Consider the following 11,659-nt stretch of genomic DNA (forward strand, 5'->3'; position numbering starts at 1 on the left):
CATTTTCCCCATGCTTGTCTATGTAATTCCGTCGACGGGACCTCACTATCTAATAGAATATTATAAATGTGAGATATTAATTTATCTGTGTTAGGATGTTTATTCAAACATTCGTTAAGGATCTCTGGCTCCCTAGTTCTATATTCATGTGTATGCAGTTTAACATAATCTCCGAGTTGTAAATATCTAAAAAAATTATTTGAATGTAGTAATTCTGTTGTAACTCCTGAAATGAAAGAAAAAAACATTTTCTGTAAAGGTGCCCCACCTTTTTAATTCCATAATATTTCCATTGTGCAAAACCTTTATCCAACACAGAAGGTTTAAATGAAGGATTATTTACAATGGGGAGAAGGAGTGATAAATTATCCAATTTTAAAGCCATTTTTAATTGTTTCCAAGTTCGCATACCACTATATATTATCGAATTTTCACTATAAATTTTTTAATTCAATTTTGTGGGGGTTAAGAAGATCGAGCCGATTTCAAAAGGTAAACAATCATCCTTTTCCATTTTAACCAATCTGGTTGTTGATCCGTATCCTACAACCAGATGTTCATAATTTATTATTAACTGCCCAAAAATAAAATGAAAAAAATTGGTAAAACTAATCCTCCACTCATCTTGGATTTACATAATTTTTTAAAACTTATTCTATGGTTCTTATAATCCCAAATAAAACTTGTAACAATAGAATCAAGTTTAAAAAAAAAAAATTGGGGAGATATCGGAATTGATTGAATGTACACTAATTGTGGAAGGAAAATCATTTTTATTGCATTAATTCTACCGAACATTGAGATGGGAAGTGTTTTCCAATACCCATTTCAATTTCTATACATCTTTGATATTGGTAGTGTTAATTATGAATTTAATAATTCACTTGCCTTGGATTTTATTTTCCTTTGTCTTGAGATGATCTATCTAGATAAGAATCTAATGTACAATTTAAGTCTCCACCAATTATCAAATTATGTTGTGGTAAGTTCCGGAATAGTATTAAGTGTTTTCTTGAAGAACAATGGGCTGTAATAATTTGGCCCATAAACGTTAAGAAGGATCACTTCTTATAAAATATAATTCACCCACCAGTGTAATATATCTACCATCGATATACGCAATGGTTGATATATGTTTAAAAGGTATACCCTTACGGATTAAAATTGCAACCCCTCCAGATTTAGAATGAAGAGTGATACGTTTTGACAATCCATTTTGCTTTCAATCTATGTTGCGCTTCAGTTTTAAGATGAGTTTCTTGAAGAAACATTATATCAGCTTTGAATGATTTTAAGTGTGCTAATACTTGATTGGTTCATTAATATCCTTGATGTTCCAACTACAAAATGTAATTCCTTCACCCCCAATTTTTGTATTAACATCTTGCATCTTAGGGGTAGGGTCCTTTATAAAAGAGCAGATAGTTCAACACACTAAACCCGACATTCCACCCGAACACAGGATAGATGAATTTTAGATTTAATAAGTTTTCATCCCGAACATATCTCCTTAAAAAAAACTTCTAATTGAATTTAATATTAAAGTTGTAATTAAAAGAAGAATGGAAAAATAGATGGTTAGAAGAGTGCAAAGAAAGAAAAAAAACTAAATCTACAATCAGTGTAGTTAGTGATAGCCACACTAGCGTGGCTAACCCACTAAAGACTTCCGTAGCCTTAAAAATAATAATACTAGCTCTGTGCTTTAATAAAAAAGAACATTTCAATAAAAACTATTTGTAAAAGGGAGAGGGGGAAAAACATATTTAGGTCCAAAGAATTTGTAATCCAGTAGTAGAGAATTTTTATTCTCCTAAAAAATATTAGTCAAATATTAAAAAAAAAATTAATAAAATACCTAAATCAAACCTTATTTACAGTTTTATAACTAATTCTAAAAATATCTTGTTAATAATAGTTAGTAATAATTAGTAGTGATTAGTACTAAATAATAAAGGTTGTAAATCAATACCAAGATAACTCGATCAACTATCATTAACAAGTATCATTAGCCCTTAAGTATGACAATTTAAAGTTTCATTTGTTCTCTGCAAGATGATGACATCATGGAGATAATGTTCAATCATCAGTTGGATTCTCAATATCCTGGGCGAACTCCAGTGCTTTCTTGTAATCGGTGAAGAAATGTTCCTTCTGCTTGTAGGTGACTCTCAGTTTTGCAGTCCATATCTCAAATTTAGGATCTTCTTAAGGATTCCTCTTGTCTCATTGAAAAGCGCTCTCCTCACTGATGTAAAGGAAGCCACACTGGGGAGCATTGCATGCAATAGATCAGGTTGGACGAGGAGCAAGTAAACCCTTGTGTCACTTGGAAGGGCTGTTGGGATCTATGAATGGAGGTGAGAGGAGGTGTTGCGATACTGGTAGTAGGGGCAGTGCCTGCAGTGTGTAACAGATGGGTGGGGAGGAATGAGCGAACCAAGGAGTCGCGGAGAGAGGCCTCAAGCGTACGGACTCGGTAGACTATTTCAGTACAACTGCTAATTTATTGTGCGTTTGCACTTCGCACGTGTGACAATAAAGAACCATTGAAATTATGAGTAAAGTGGAGAATAAACCATTTCTTTCACATGAAAGATTGGACTGGTCCACTGTTGAGATTTTTCTTAACTGAATTAATTATAATTACATGTTCTGTTTTAATTGTATTGTCTTTGTTAGGAACTGCAAAAAAAAATAAACTGAAGAAGCAAATAAGAAACATTATTTCACTTTTGATCTGAAACAATAGCTCTGTTTTGCTTTCCATAGATGCAGTCTAACCTGCTGATTGTTTCCAGAAGTTTGTATTTTCTATTAAAGCAGATCACTTGATCTTCCAAAACATTATGGGAGTTCTAATCCCTGTCAATATACTAATTTGAAGTTAAAATATTGGTGCATTATTTAACTTAGTGGCAATTTTCCTGAGGTTAGAATAATAAAGGCACCAATAGACAATAGGTACAGGAGTAGGCTATTCAGCCATTCGAGCCAGCACCGCCATTCAATGTGATCATGGCTGATTATCCACAATCAGTACCCCGTTCCTGTCTTCATCCCATATCCCCTGACTCTGTTATCTTTAAGAGCCCTATCAAGCTCTCTCTTGAAAGTATCCAGAGAACCGGCCTCCACCGCCCTCTGAGGCAGAGAATTCCACAGACTCACAACTCTCTGTGTGAAAAAGTGTTTCCTCATCTCCGTTCTAAATGCCTTACCCCTTATTCTTAAACTGTGGCCCCTGGTTCTGGACTCCCCCAACATCGGAACATGTTCCCTGCCTCTAGCCTGCCCAAACCCTTAATAATCTTATATGTTTCAATAAGATGCCCTCTCATCCTTCTAAATTCCAGAGTATACAAGTCCAACCACTCTATTCTCTCAGCAAATGACAGTCGCGCCATCCCGGTAATTAACCTTGTGAACCTATGCTGCACTCCCTCAATAGCAAGAATGTCCTTCCTCAAATTAGGGGACCAAAACTGCACACAATACTCCAGGTGTGGTCCTATACAACTGCAGAAGGACCTCTTTGCTCCTATACTCAAATCTTGTTATGAAGGCCAACATGCCATTCGCTTTCTTCACTGCCTGCTATACCTACATGCTTACTTTCAATGACTGATGAACAAGGACCCCCAGATCTTGTTGTACTTCTCCTTTTCCCAACTTGACACCATTTAGATAATAATCTGCCTTCCTGTTTTTGCTACCAAAGTGGATAATCTCACATTTATCCACATTAAACTGCATCTGCCATGCATCTGCTCATTTACCCAACCTGTCCAAGTTCTTCTGCATTCTCATAGATCCTCCTCACAGTTCACACTGCCACCCAGCTTTGTGCCATCTGCAAATTTATTAATGTTACTTTGAATCCCTTCATCTAAATCATTGATGTATATTGTAAATAGCTGTGGTCCCAGCACCGAGCCTTGCGGTACCCCACAAGTCACTGCCTGCCATTTTGAAAGGAACCCGCTAATCCCTACTCTTTGTTTCCTGTCTGCCAACCAATTTTCTATCCATGTCAGCGCTCTACCCCCAATACCATGTGCCCTAATTTTGCCCACTAATCTCCTATGTGGGACCTTATCAAATGCTTTCTGAAAGTCCAGGTACTCTACATCCACTGGCTCCCCCATGTCCATTTTCCTTGTTACATCCTCAAAAAGGTCCAGAAGATTAGTCAAGCATGATTTCCCCTTCGTAAATCCATGCTGACTTAGACCGATCCTGTTACTGTTATCCAAATGTGCTGCTATTTCATCTTTTATGATTGACTCCAGCATCTTCCCCACCACCGATATCAGGCTAACTGGTCTATAATTCCCTGTTCTCCCGCCTTTCTTAAAAAGTGGGATAACATTAGCTACCCTCCAATCCACAGGAACTGATCCTGAATCTATAGAACATTGGAACATCTATAGACCAATGTGTCCACAATTTCTAGAGCCATTTCCGTAAGTACCCTGGGATGCAGACCACCAGGCCCTGGGGATTTATCAGCTTTCAGTCCCATCAGTCTACCCGACACCATTTTTTGCCTGATGTGGATTTCCTTCAGTTCCTCCGTCACCCCAGATCCTCTGGCCACTGGTACATCAGGAAGATTGTTTGTGTCCTCCTTATTGAAAATTGATCCAAAGTACCTCCTTATTGAAGGTGGATCCAAAGTACTCATCTGCCATTTCCTTGTTCTCCATAATAAATTCACCTTTTTTCAGTCTTCAAGGGGCCACCCTTTGATAAGGAAAAATAGTTTGGGCTGCAGTTCAATCATAGTGCTATGAATCAGCAGTTTTGGTTTAATATCAAGCTTGCAAAAATATATCAGCTTGCATTGCCTGTATCAAAGCAACTCTGCCTCGGCATCATTCCAGGTTGCATCAGTTAGAATGACCCATATTAATGTCTATTCTTGCAACAAAGTGCTAAAAGGACCAGCACATGTATTACATTTCCTCTAGACACCAGGAAAAAAAATGAAAGAACAATGAACTTTTCAAGAATAAGATGGTTCAACTGTCCGAGGATTCATTCATTGTATTTGTGTTGCTATGTTAACACCTTTGCTATGCTGACAAATTTCCTAAAAAGGAAAAGCTTAAATATCATTACTCTTTCAGCAGCAAATGCAGGCACAAGATTGATGACTGACAGTAAGGCAGAGGCTCCAAACGTCCAGTTAAAAGATCTTTTGCATTATTCCCACAGTTTGGCAGAGCAGTATTATCGCTACAGCCAAAACAATATCCATGCTGTGATGAGGGCAGGTGTTCTGAAACAACATTCACATTTCCATTTAGGGGAGCTCTCTAAAAAGAGCCACTCTGAATTTCTCACATGCAGGTAGTGCAGGCATGCTGCAAAACCTCATCATCCATAAGTTTTTACTAATAAGAAATAAACATTTCCTAAATAGGGACGAGCCAAACTTCAACTGCAAACACTGAAGGCTACCCCATCCAATAGCACTGATGTGAAGTTGATGACACTGGAAATGCTTGTCCAAGGGACCTGCTGCAGACTAATGCATCTTGACATATGTTAAGGTAATGTAGCCCAAGTAATATAGTCAGTCCTTTGTAGCCATTGGATAATGGCACGTTTAGAAAAACTGTTCTTTCCTTCCAAGGGAACAATAATATCCTTGTTTACCAGGACCTCCAGGGTATTCTGTTGCGTGAAACTGCGAACCTGTTGATGGATGGCAGTCCTCCTCTCATTTACTGTTATCCATCTTATCCAGAAGGGCAGGATTTAGTTTGTGAATAAATAAATGAGCTACAGGTGCGGGGCATGCTGTAAGCAGCAGTTACTGTTTAGCATGATAGCAGGAGGGTAGCAATCATCCTCAACATCAGAATTGTGCAGATAAGTGAACGGTGGGTGCAAAGGGTAGGATCAAAACAAAATAACTTTTCTCTTGTCTGTAATGTTCATGGCGCTATACTGTGACCTGGAAGAAAGGCTGATGATGTTGCTCATTAATGCCAAAACATTGGAACGTGCCTCTAACCTCTGACCCCATCCAATGGATGCAGAAACCAAGCATAAAATTAAAATCTACCTAGTTGTTTACTGGAAATGTTTGAGCCCATATTTGCACTTCATTTATGACTAATCTCTCTGACCAACTATTTCTCCTCATAACTCAGAATATTCAGGTGATGGAGATTTATGATCACCATACGGCCAGTTCCTCCTATGAACATTTCAGCCAACAAAATATGATTTAACTGCGCCTAATATTTTAAAATCACATTGTAATTATTTGAATTGTGTTGTTCCCATTGGCCTCCTGTCAGAATCAATTGCATCTTCTATCAGCAGATGCGAAACATAGTCACTTGCATGCTTCACCGTACAGATGACAAAAAACAGATATTAAAATGATTGTGCAGTAAACGAATTGTAGGATCCAGATGCCAGTTATAAAGCACTTCAACTCAATACATGTAGTGTATGATATTGTCAATGCCCTTTAATATAAGTATTGCAGTGCAGTTATCCATTATTTGTAACATGTCCAGCTTCAGATTTACCTTCACTGCACTTCTGTCTAATGTATTTGTAATTTGTTTTGTATCATATTAAGTTGATAACTTGGGGGAAAAGTGAATTGTTAGATTACGTAACCAAAAATGACCATAGCTTTGACTTTGGGATGTTGGGCTAGTAATGAGTAAGGTATTTAAATGAAATTGGAATTTCAATTAGTGAGGTTAAGATCCAGGATCCACTATGGAAATTTCACAGATTCTTTCAATTGGGTTTTCTTATCTAAACGAGTAACCTACATTATAGAAGTTGTTATATTTGGTTATTTAAAAGAATATACTAAAAACACAGACTATAAATCATATTTTTGTATCAAACAATGAACACATATAACAGAACTGATTTTCAACAACATATTGGTCTGGGATTTGCACTAAATAACAATGAGGCTATCAGCGCTTACTATTACAAAGAAGGTAACTTGTACGAGCTTCTGAAATTCACATATGTGCAATAAAATTAAGAAACCTGGTTTCAGTGACATGTACCTCCTTTATGGGGAACACTCACAGTTTTGACTGAGGCAGTCAGTCAATAGATGTAAATTCAAGATTTAATGTACTGTTTGCAGAGAAATGCTGTAAACATTGTCTTGTGGAATGAGGTGAAATAAACTTCTGTGGGTTCCAATTCCTGAGAATAATTTCATATTTTCATGTATTTTAAAGAGTAAAATGTTATAGTTTGTTCATGATCTTTCAAATTCAATTTCAATTCATAACCCACAGCAAAATATATTTAAAATATTTACAAATTTATAAAAAATGTTTTTTTAAATATTGATCTTGACCTACTTTATCCGAGCAGCAGATAGACACAAAAAGCTGGAGTAACAGCGGGACAGGCAACATCTCTGGAAAGAAGGAATGAGTGATGTTTCGGGTCGAGACCCTTCTTCAGACTCTAAATGGGGGACGTTTTTGGTCGAGACCCATCTTCAGACCCTGAGCAGCAGATCAGATTAGTTTGATTTTAGTGACAGGTTTCCTACAGCAAATTATCTTGAATAAGAATATCTTGCTATGGGCAATTTCTAAAGGTGACCAATGGGCCCTTTGATAGTGAATGGAAAATCAAAGGCGGATTCCATAACATATATTTCCATAACATGCAGTTAAAACCAAGTGACAATGGAGTTGGTGCATTAACTTAATAATCTGCACAATGAATATCTTTATGAATTAGACCTGCAAGGGACACACAAAAAAGATATGATCTGGAGAAATAATATCCTACATATGTCACTCTTATAAATATGAACTGAAATGTTGCAGGATGCCCAATGCATAATTATAATTCCACAGAAGGAAGCCATTCAACCTACCTGATTTTTGGACAATTTCAGATACTGAAATTGTCCAAAAATACATCTTTCATTTCCCTGAAAGTGGAGACACACCTTTTCCGGACAGGGGGTGACGAAGACTTTAGACATACTGGCCATCGCCTTAATGCCATTGAGAATAGAAATTGGAATGTGACAGAGGAAAGATTTAAAAGGGATCTGATGGGCAACTTTTTCACATGGAGGTGGTAAATGTATGGAACGAGCTGCATAGCAACAGGTTGAAGCAGGTACTATAACAATATTCAACATAGACAATAGAAATAGCCAATAGGTTAGCCAACAGGAGTAGACCATTCAGCCTTCGAGCCAGCACCACCATTCACTGTGAACATGGCAAATCACATCTTTCATTGTGCAGAGATAAGTAATGCTGACCTTGTTATTAATCTTGCTATTCCTCATCGTAAAAGATACACTTAGTTCCGGTAGGCGGCGCGACTCTGGTCAGCAGCGGCCTCTGCAGCCTGTCCGCGTTTTTATTATTAATTTTTTGTCTGTGTTTTTATGTAGTAGGTTTTTGTTATTTTATGTTGGGGTGTGTGTGTGTGGGGGGGCGGGGGTGGGGTGGGGGGGGGGGGGGGGGGGAAAACTTTTGAATCTCTCCCTGCACTGGAGACCCGACCTTTTCTCGTCGGGTCTCAGTTGTCGTTGGGGCCGCAACGAGGAGCGGCCTCCAACAGGAAGAAGCCGGGGACTCTGGTGCCGACTCACCGTCGCCGTCGCGGAGCTGGCCGAGACCGGAGCGGGTGGAGCAGTGGAGGAGCGCTGCTGCTTCTGCTGCTGCTGCTGATGCGGGGGCTGCTACTGCGGGTCTGCGGGCGGCGGCACCGGGAGCCCGCGGATCCCTGGAGGGAGACCGCTTTTCAGGGCTCCCGCAACGGCGACTTCTCCCGCCCGAGTTGTGGGGTCGAAGAGCTCCGGGAGCGGGGCCTAACACCACTGCCCCGCGCGGCTTGGAATGGCCGCGGGACTCTGCGAGCGCACGCCGGGGTCTTCAACACCAAGACCCGGTGTGCGACCTCGCACCACCCGGCGTGGCTTTAATGGCCGCGGGACAATCGCCATCGCCAGCCGGGGGCTTTGACTTTGACTCTGACATGGAGGGGGGGGGGGAGAGTGCAGTGGAGAGATAAGTTTTTTTGGCCTTCCATCACAGCTATGTGATGGATGTTTATGTAAAATGTAATTATGTTGTATCTGGGGTCTATTTGTGTGTAATGTATGGCTGCAGAAACGGCATTTCATTTGGACCTCCAGGGGTCCAAATGACAATTAAATAGACTATTGACTATTGACAGAAAGATGCATGAATAGGAAAGACTTAGAGAGACCTCAAAGAGGGTGTGAAGATGGCAAAGAGCAGGCTCCTATGGTTCAGGATGTACCGGCTGTGCCAATTGAGTCATCTCCATGTCCAGAGGTTGCAGTAATGATTAAGAATCTGTAAACCAGCAAACATTTTGATCATTGACCCTTCAGAGGTCATGCTGACACCATTACCTTACACCTCTGAGGCAATATGCTCACCTCTACTCCAGAGTAAGCTATTCCAAACTTTTTTTCAACTGGCTTTAAATGCCTCATTGGGTTCCCTGTTGGGCATCAAATATACTATTGCAGACAGAGCAGCCAGATTGCACCTACAAATGGAATATAGTATCATGACCTTGAACTTTAGTCCACATATAAGCAAACAAACATGTATGAAACAAGTCCACATATGAAACAAGCAAACACTAGGGTACAAAGACACAAAGTGCTGGAGAAACTCAGAGGGTCAGGCAGCATCTCTTGAGAACATGGATAGGCAATGGTTCCGGTCGGGCCCCTTCCTCAGATTGCTTGTAGTAGGGGAAAGAAAGCTAGAAGACAGGTCGGGGAAGGGCAAAGTCACTTGCCAGACTTTGTCCTGCCCCCATCTCTTTTCCAGCTTTCTCCCTCCCAATTACAATCAATCTGAAGAAGGGTCCTGGCTGGAAAAAATGCTTATCCATATTCTCCAGACCTGCTGAGTTACTCCAGCACTTTGTGTGTTTGTTTGTAAACGAGAATCTACAGTTCCTTGCATCACCACACACTGGGGTGCAAGTTCAGACCTCAGTCATAATTTTTGTTTTAATTTTATTTTTTAGTATCAAAAATTATTCTAAATATATAGTAGAACTTTTCAAACACATCGTTGTATGGAGCAAATCACACCTTTCATTGTGCAGAGATAGGTGATGCTGGAGTGACAGCTGCTGACCTTGTTATAAATCTTGCTATTCTTCATCGTGAAAGATTGCCGATGGAATATTGCCTTTGCTGATGTCACTATCAGCAACAAAATGCTGGAGAAATTACTGCTTAGTGGTTGTAGTAAATTCTGTGAATCTTAGAAATGTGTATACTCTGCAGTGAGTTCTGAAAATGCCCAGTCAGATCAGTTAATGTAATTAAGGATAAAAGCAACTAAAAAGCAGAATTATTCCTGAGTGTATCAAGGCTGTTCTATAATGGTTCTACACTGTACCTTTGAGCTCCAATTTATGTAGTTAATGGCAGAACCTTGTTCTGTGTGAATAATGATTTCATTAAGTGCCTGTTTGACATCCAAAAGACATCAAGGGTGCAAAAGTGAACAGTTTTTGGAAATATCCAGACTACTTTCCCAATCACTTAAACCAGAAATGATCGTAAGCATGTCATTTTTTGTTCTATTTGTTTATAATAAAGGTGTTAACTGATTCCATCTTGAGAGAAAATGGGAGCAATTGTTAAGGGACAAAGCACTAGCTGCAGAAGTGAATAAACAATTTTATTGCCTATACAGTTGTGCACACTTACCCATTTATTCTGAATATTTTGGCTGCTTTTCCTGAGTTGGTATGTGTATTAGTGTAAGGAACCAAGGATAAAGGGGTTAAAATGGAAAGGAAGGAAAATTAAAATAACAAGTGATTTGGAGCTCAGAGCTATGATCACATATTCACGTTATGTTTCCAGATTATTTGTATATTCTTTACATTATTAATGTTCTGAGATGTTCACAAATCTGTTTTTTTCACTTTCTTCAACTACTGATTCAAATTGTTTGTAAATTAAGTGCTGTACCTGATGAAATGTAGCAAAAGTATCTTCCATATTTTTTAGTTGGTCACCTTAATGTAAAGGAAACTACACTGTGGGCCTGGATAGAGTGGATGTGGAGAGGATGTTTCCACTTGTGGGAGAGTCTCGGACCAGAGGTCATAGCCTCAGAATTAAAGAACGTTCCTTTAGGAAGGAGATGAGGAGGAATTTATTTTGTCAGAGAGTGGCAAATCTGTGGAATTCATTGCCACAAACAGCTGTGCAGGCCATCAATGGATATTTTTAAGGCAGAGATAGATTCTTGATTGGTACGGGTGAAGGCAGGAGAATGGGGTTAGGAGGGAGAGATTGATCACCCATGCTTGAATGGCAGAGTAGACTTGATGGGCCGAATGGCCTAATTCTGCTCCTATCACTTATGAACTGATATAAATCCAAGGTTAGAGCGCACATCTTTGAAGCACCGATACTTATCTTTTTTTTCCTGCCGAATTTAGGACTTGCTTCCCCTTCCAGTTCTTTGGTGGTTGGAGGCTGATGTAAGATCTGCAGATTCTGCCACAGGTGGCTACTAATGGGGCATATCGGTGGGTGTATTGCAGTAGTATCACATTCTAATCACCTGAAAGCTCGCAACACGCTAAACCCTTTTTTGCAATTAGTGATACAAGA

This window comes from Leucoraja erinacea, chromosome 4, assembly GCF_028641065.1.
Source record: "Leucoraja erinacea ecotype New England chromosome 4, Leri_hhj_1, whole genome shotgun sequence".
Classification (NCBI taxonomy): Eukaryota; Metazoa; Chordata; class Chondrichthyes; order Rajiformes; family Rajidae; genus Leucoraja; species Leucoraja erinaceus.